The sequence below is a fragment of the Gymnoscopelus braueri genome, assembly GCF_963280865.1.
Source record: "Gymnoscopelus braueri genome assembly, chromosome: 2".
Classification (NCBI taxonomy): Eukaryota; Metazoa; Chordata; class Actinopteri; order Myctophiformes; family Myctophidae; genus Gymnoscopelus; species Gymnoscopelus braueri.
In genome coordinates, this window is record NC_137604.1 from 19,470,805 (window position 1) to 19,479,263 (window position 8,459).

The window sequence follows — 8,459 nt, forward strand, 5'->3', positions numbered from 1 at the left end:
AGGAAAGGAGGAGGCCTCTCGTTATAAAATCTGAGCGTAGGGAAGCGTCAGTGAGTGGTGGGGGGGAGAGAGAGAGAGAGAGAGAGAGAGAGAGAGAGAGAGAGAGAGAGAGAGAGAGAGAGAGAGAGAGAGAGAGAGAGAGAGCTTTGAACCCTCATTGTCAGGAATTCATTTCCCTAGACAGAGCCAGACCCACAGCAGTCTGCATCCCAGAATTCTCTCTCTCGTTCTCCCTTTCTTTCTGTCTGTCTGTCTCTCTCTCATTCTTGTGCTCTGTCATCCAGACCTCAAACACACAAACATATGCGCCTCACATTCCTATGTGCAGAGTAGATTCACCCAATTTGTTTCCACTGCGAAATAGTCCGTAGTTACGTGTGTGTGTGTGTGTGTGTGTGTGTGTGTGTGTGTGTGTGTGTGTGTGTGTGTGTGTGTGTGTGTGTGTGTGTGTGTGTGTGTGTGTGTGTGTGTGTGTGTGTGTGTGTGTGTGTGTGTGTGCGCGCGCGCGCGTCTGTGCGAGCGCATGTGTGTGCATAAGTGTCTGCATAAGTGCACATGTGCTTGTGTGTATGTACGTACGTACGTACGTGTGCATGTGTGGCCCACGTGAGCCAAGCCAGTAAATAATAACCAGTCCCAGCTGTACTGTATGCAGTACTTTCAGTCTCCCTGCATAGCGTTGCTGTCGGGCAGAAAACCTCTGATCTCCATATTTTAACTTTTAATGTTTTTCCATAAAAGAGTGCCCAACGTCATCATACAAGAGTGTCGCACAAAAGTAGTGAAAATAGCCGATCTACAAGCTCACAACGCCTCACGATTGTGAGCTTGTAAGATCAGCTATTTTAACTAAATCGTTTTTAAAATAATAATAAAAAGGAACGGTTTTGGACATACAAGGTTTCCACCCGACAGCAACGATAGGCAAAGAAATGGAGGGAGAAGAAGGAGAGAGCGAGACAGAGAGAGAGATACAGAGAGAGAGAGAGAGAGAGACACACACACAGAGAGACAGAGACACAGAGAGAGAGAGAGAGACAGAGAAACAGAGAGACGTTGGAGAAATCGCAGCTCCAACTGAATACTTGGATAATCAGGAGGAGACAGACAACAGACAGTAAAACAATAACTTTGGGACAGACATTAACAGAGACTGGCAGCACAACTACTGTATGCCACAGGCAGTACAGTACCCAGCTAAATCCAGAGTGTAAAAATGGACGCACATTACTCTCACAGTTAAATCAACACTTCAGATTTTTTGCTTCGCCGTGAGCTGCCACCCTGCGTGAAACAATTTAATAAAACACCAAATTGGCTTGAGTGGAGGGTTTCAGTATTACATGACCTAAATGTTAACTTAGAGGCATTTCTGCCCGGGGGGGAAGTCACAGCGCAGGTGAACAAACATTGCAACACTTCCAGTTCCTTCCGATTATTTTAACTCTTACTTTAAAGTAAGTGCTAAGTGGTCATTCTTAGCAATTTGCAGAATGTGGTGCTTCAACTTATGCAACAATTTGTGCGTGACAGCATAGCCGTGTAGCCTAATTGGGGTTAAAAAGTGTAGGGTTTTTCCCACCTCTTAAAAAACGAAATAATACAAGATAAGATAACATACATAGACAGACAGACAGACAGACAGACAGACAGACAGACAGACAGACAGATAGACAGATAGACAGATAGACAGATAGACAGATAGACAGATAGATAGATAGATAGATAGATAGAGGGAAAGCTAGAGTCGGGAACAGTGGAAAACTTTGCAGGGAGTTTTGCCACCATGCAACAGGCCAACGTCAGAGATGAAATGAGAAGAGCAATGAGAACAGGGACTGCGGATGATGATGAAAAAGGAGGCAAGAGCTGACAGTCTGTCCTTTGTTCCGCCGAGCCGGGCCTGGGGAGGGAGCGAGGTGGACGCGGTCCATTTCTAAAAGCCTACACCCTCCTCCTGACGGCCGACTCCTTCTTCTTTGCACTCGTATTTCCCTCCTTTTCCCCGAGACATTATTTTTTTTCTTCCTCTCATATCCTGTTTTTCTCCCTTTATGCTTTTTTTTTTCTTTTCCACTCCCTCTCTTGAATATTTTTTTTCCAGGGGGTCAGTATTTTGTTTGAGGTTCTCGCGGCCCCTAGAAAAATGCCCCGTCTTCCGATACAGACCCCCGAGGAGGTGCGATTGAGCAAGGGAGACGTTAAGAGGAGAGTGTGGGAGCGTTAGCCCTGGTTTATGATTCATCGTACGACAATGTTGCGTGTCGAATATAGCCAATACACAAGCTCACAATGTGTGGCAACGCGATGCAAAGCTTTGTGAGCTTGTAGATCTGCTGCTTTCGTAGAATAAATTAAGCCAGTGGTTCTCAAACGTTAATGTCAAGGACCCCGGAATATTTATATTATTTGGACACGGACCCCCATCTCAAAATATGTTGTGCCATGGATCCCCAGAAGAGACGATTTGAGTTCAAAGTTTTATAAATTAATCAATTTTCCCAAGATTCAAAAAGAAAAAGATTCAAAAAGCAGATCTACTATTTTAGCTCACAATGTGTGTCATCGTGAGCTTGTAGATCGGCTATTTTTGAATAGCCGAAGTACTAAATTGTGTTAAAGTGGTTTAACTGTTATGCTACATTAACTCATTTAGCTAGGGACCCCCTGGAACCCCCTCAAGGACCCCACTTTAAGCATTAGGGAGGAAGAGAGAGTGAGAAGAAGAGGTGGTGGGTGGGGGGGGGGGTTCGTGGTAAGGTTCGCGGAATTCTGTCTGTGTTTGTTTTGGAAATGAACACACGGGTGCATGGCTCTCGGGAGGATAATGGAAAAGAGAAGAAGGAAGAGGGGAACGTTTATGTATGTGTGTGTGTGTGTGTGTGTGTGTGTGTGTGTGTGTGTGTGTGTGTGTGTGTGTGTGTGTGTGTGCGCGTGTGCGTGTGCGTGTGCGTGTGCGTGTGTGTGTGTGTGTGTGTGTGTGTGTGTGTGTGTGTGTGTGTGTGTGTGTGCTCCCACAGGTAGCTGCCACATGCTCACAGTAAAATGTCCTCAATGTTCATTGAACTCTAAGGACAGTGGACCCGTAAATTAACACTGAGTAGGATTTTATGTGCCTGACAGAGGGCCTACAGTATCTGAATATATGTGTGTGTGTGTGTGTGTGTGTGTGTGTGTGTGTGTGTGTGTGTGTGTGTGTGTGTGTGTGTGTGTGTGTGTGTGTGTGTGTGTGTGTGTGTGTGTGTGTGTGTGTGTGTGTGTGTGTGTGTGTGTGTGTGTGTGTGTGACGTGTGGCTCTGTTCATTGTTGTTCAATGTGTATAGGAGATAATTCTGCGCTGGCAGGTATGTATACTGTAAGTATGCGCAAGGCTGTGCGTGCCTGTCTATGTATGTGTGTTTGTAAATGTATGCAGGCAAAACAATATGTGGCTGCAGTTGTTTTGTTCTTTCAGCGTGTATGTAAAACAGCAAAGAAGAGAGAGATGGAGAGAGGGGGGGTGCGGGAGAGGACGTGAATGAGAAATTCCTAGGATGGGAGAGGGGGGGAGGACCAGGGAGCCGGTGGTTAGTTAGCGGTTAGAGTCTAAGAAGAGAAAAATGAATGCCTGGTCCAGGGCTGGGCCCAAGCACGACACCACAGCCAGCCAGCCAGACCCAGCCAAGGAGAGGAGAGGAGAGGAGAGGAGAGGAGAGGAGAGGAGAGGAGAGGAGAGGAGAGGAGAGGAGAGGAGAGGAGAGGAGAGCCAAAGTATAAGGCCTTCTCCTTCCCTCCAATCGCAGCCCCACCCTCCTCGCGTATGGGGGCCCGTTACTCTTGACTCTCTGCTGCAGGGGAGACATGGGGAGTGGTGCTTTTTTTTTTTTTTTACGGCTGGGCTGAACCCACTGAACTCTCATGTACAAACACCAGAGAAAGTACTGAGACAACAGGGCTTATACCCCTGCAGCCAGTGGGAATTTTAAGGCCTTGCTGCACCCTGGGAGTAGGGCTGGACGATATGACTTCAAATCAATATCACGATTATTTCAAACGTTTGCCTCGATTACGATTAATGAATAGTGAAAATATCAGCTCACAACGCGTCGCATTTTCACAATGTTTTTATGCAACGAAGTATAACACTTACAGGGTTAAGTGGTTAATCAGACTAATTTAGTCGATGATAAAAAAATCTATTTTCTGTGTCAATTTGTTGGTATATAAGGGGGAAAACCTGCCTCTCGATTAATTGATTAACCTATATAAGCAAGTTGGTTATTGGTTCTAAATATCGGTTTCGATGTATTTTCGGTTAATTGCCCAGCCTTACCTGGGAGTGCTACATGCACCCACTGAGGGTTAAGTGCTGTGCATTGTGGGTGAAAACCACCATCATTTTTCTTGTTGTTAAAATAAGTGTTGAATAGCTCTATATTCTGATAGCAATCACTGCTACAGAGTGTTTGTTCAGTAACAGGGGTCTCTAATCTATCTCTCCAGCTCTTAAACAGAAAACGCATTTTCAGGCCGACATACTTTTCCAATCAGGAGAGTCAACTCATACAGGATACAGGATAAATAACTGAAATTGGAAGTGATGACAAAAAGAAATGGGCAGACATAATTGGAACTGGAGCACTGTAAAACTGAAGCCGATAAGTGGGTACTCTCTCCTGATTGCCAACCCACCTGAGAAATTATTTTCTCTTTATTAAAGAGCTGGAGAGACACGGAGACCCCTGTTACTGAACAAACACTCTACAGCGATGTATACTTTCACAACATAGAGCTTTAAACTTTTGACAAACAAAAAAACACTTACCCTACCTTTAACTCCCCAGCACTGTAAAAGCGTTAATTTAACCACAAAATGTATAAATTAACAGGGCTTTTACATGTGCCTTCTCCTCACTCCTTAGCTGTGTGCTATCTGCTATCTGCTATCGCTTCTTTCAGTTTTTAGTTTTTATAGTTGTATCATATTCATTTTCTTTCCTTGTTTTTCTTTTTTCATTGTGGGGGGGTCCGATGCAAACACCATATTTTTAAACACACAAACACACACAGGTGTGCGTACGCACGCATGCACGCACGCACGCACGCACGCACACACACACACACACACACACACACACACACACACTCACACTCACACACAAACACAGAGCAGGCCTCCCACCCTGTCCCTCCCTTCAGAACAGACAGTGTGCGCGGGTGGATTTGAGAGCAGAGAGAGAGGGGGGGGGGGGGGGGGCTACATATGACTGTAACAGCCGACACACCCAACAACAACACAGGAAAAGTGAGCTTGGCTCTGAAAACCCCTTCAAGAGTCCATCCGTGAGTTAAGTTGAGTGAGTGTGTGTGTGAGTGTGTGAGTGTGTGAGTGTGTCCACCTTCAGGAAACAGCCTGATGCAACAGCACTGCAACCTGCATATCACAGCTGTCGGGCAGAAACCTCGTATCTCCATATTTCAACTTTTTACAGGGTTTTTTTCCCCTGTAAATTAATGCCCTACTTCGTCATACTATGTGTCATACAAAACTTTTCCCAAAATAGCCTTCAAGCTCACAATGCGTCGTATCGATGCGTTTTGAGCTTGTAGATTGGCTATTTTTGTTTCCTTTTCAATTTGAATTGTGAAAAGTAACAGTTTTCAACATAATATGAGGTTTCCGCCCGACAGCAATGATATCACAGCTGTGGAATCACAGAGAAAAGAACTTGCATCCATTAAAAAAAACAAAAACACTTTTCAGTCCCTTTAGAACGGTGGTTCTCAAACTTTTTAGTTTTAAGGACCCCCGTGACTCTGAGAGTGTACAAATGAACTCTCAGAGTTAAAGGCCTGTAAGAGTCCATTTGGTTTCATGTGTACACTCTCAGAGTTACATAGGCTACCTGTAAGGGTTGGAACCTCAAGGAACTCAGAGGGTCCCTGGACCCTACTTTGAGAACCACTGCTTTAGAATGACCTTGTTTTCAGATCTGTGCTTTTTTTGTGATTTCACTGGGCCCTATAGACTCGTGAAACTTGCTGTACTGGAAGACAAAAAAATGGAGTAAACCCTATTTGTTAAATGAAATCAGGAAAATCACCAAGACTCAAGATACAAGGGTTTCAGTGACTGCAGAGAAAGTGTTTGGGGAGCCTTTAGCCTGATTTATACTTCGTCGTAAAACGGTGTTGCGGGTCATGAGTTTATAGATTTGCTAGTTCAGGTGCGCAACACTGTCCTATGACAGAGCATAAATCATTAGGCGTTATTATCCATGAGAGAGGGGCAGGAATGGATTGATGGCGTGTGTGTGTGTGTGTGTGTGTGTGTGTGTGTGTGTGTGTGTGTGTGTGTGTGTGTGTGTGTGTGTGTGTGTGTGTGTGTGTGTGTGTGTGTGTGTGTGTGTGTGTGTGTGTGTGTGTGTGTGTGTGTGTGCGTGTGTGCGACCGTGCGTGCATGTGCTTTGATGTGTGAGACTCTAATAGCCTCAACTCACCTCAACTGCACCTAATCCATAAAGTGCTTTCTGAGTCAGAGACTATAGCCTGTATACTGTGATGCTCTTGGAATGTCAGTCACAGACAGACAGAAACGAGACTGTCACTGATCGAACCATGACAGTTTCTGGAGCCATCCTCACCTGACAGTCACCCCACCCCCCAGCCTAAATCACAACTGTCACACACATGGAAACCTGATCAATAATTTCACCCAAATGCACAGGTTGGAGAGTCAAACTAATCACACATGTTCACACAAACCTTCACAGGAAAATCTGTAACCCTTAGTTACAGATTTTCCAGTGAAGGTATGTGTGAACATTGTTATTCATTAGGTAGGCCTAGTATCCTCCTCCACAAGAGGATATAATTATAATTTATGCATAGACAACCACACAGTGCAACCTATATACACAGACACATGCACACACAAACACATGGTCACACAACTCAATAGGACATGCATGGCCTATAGGCCTACTACATGTGCTGTATCAACACATGATAGCACTTAACAAAAATGCAAACATACTGCATGTCTATGCCTGCCTTATAATGACAGTTATCTATCTATGCTGCATAACAAGAACGAGAATGGCAAGACACAGACAGGCAGACTGAGAGACAAGGAGGGCTGGCACGATTACAAATTTAAGTTGACGATTAATTGTCACTCAAATAATTGCGATTAACGATTTAATTGTGTGTTTGGCGTTGAACATTGGAACATATGAATACATTTTTAATTTCTGTTCACCTTTTAGGCTTCGTAATAAAAAAAATGCACAGGGCAAGATATGACAAATAACTTAAATAGACAAAGAAATGATTGACATTTAATAATTGCATACATACTTCGTGATGCCTTGTAAGCTTGTAGATCTGCTATTTCGGCTTTTTTTTTACATTTGAAAAAGTGAACAGTGAAAACATTTTTCAACATGGAAACGATTATGGCGATTATGCAAAAAAAGAATTGCGATTTATCTCAAGTAATTGCTATTACGATTATGTAATAATTGTGACAGGCAGACAGCTACCAAAAACGCCCCTGGTTGGATCATGCAAATCTGCGTTTAGCCTAACAGACAAGACAAACCAGATCAATCATCATCATCATATGTTTACCTTGTGTAATAAGACAGTCTCCACTCAACAGCTTTGGGATAGTCTCGTCCTCTCCGGTCACTTCTCACATACGCCTGGGCACAGATCGGCTATTCAAGTCGAGTTTGTACGTGTCTTCTCCGGAACCATCGCAGATATAGTTGTCCTTTAAAAATCGGCTGATCAAATACGGCGATTTTGGGGGGTTTTCATCCAATCCACGCCGCAAAGAATCGGTTTTTACCGGTATGTCTGTTTTCTAAAGAACTGTAAGTGCCTTTTGCGAATATCGTCAGTTTTCAGAGATATGAAACCGAAAACGTCGTCTAGTACATTAAAGATGGGCTAAAGTAAACTTGTCGTGACAAGACTGATTGGAAAAATGTAGGAAAATGTCAGTTAAATGCTGTAGCATATTTCAAATTCCTGGTAAAAAAAAAAAGAGAGATATATGCTTTGGAGGTGCATCGCTCAGTTGCGACGCTAGTCAACTGGGTCTTCAGTGGGCGGTCAGTCTGGTGTTGAGATGGGAGAGAGAGGAGGGAGAGAGAGAGGGATAGAGATGGGACGAGAGAGAGAGAGAGAGAGAGAGAGATGCCAGCATACAGATGCACCTCCTCTAACTTCCAGCTGTTGACTCTCATGAAGGGATTGTGCTCACTCTCTCCCTGTGTACCAAAGAAGTACAATAATCCATTAGGACCTGAGGCCGATTACAAATGTCTTCTAAATCCCAACAGTTTTCTGAAAAACTTATGTTGTTATATATCAGTGGTGCTCAAACTTTTTCATGTCAAGGACCCCCGAAATTATATGTATTTGGCCGCAGCCGCTGACCCCATCTCAAAATATTTAGTTCCAGGGACCTC

The 8,459-nt window shown here is 44.1% G+C and overlaps 1 protein-coding gene across 1 annotated transcript in view; it reads right to left on the bottom strand.

The window, feature by feature from the left end:
• The window catches only part of glis2a (GLIS family zinc finger 2a), a 32,295-nt gene extending 24,201 nt beyond the window's left edge, over nt 1-8,094 (bottom strand). Inside the window, exon 1 of the mRNA XM_080419927.1 lies at nt 7,612-8,094. The gene's annotated coding sequence lies outside the window, so the exon portion shown is untranslated. The remainder of the gene's footprint in view (nt 1-7,611) is intronic.
• Between the last annotated feature and the right edge of the window lie 365 nt (nt 8,095-8,459).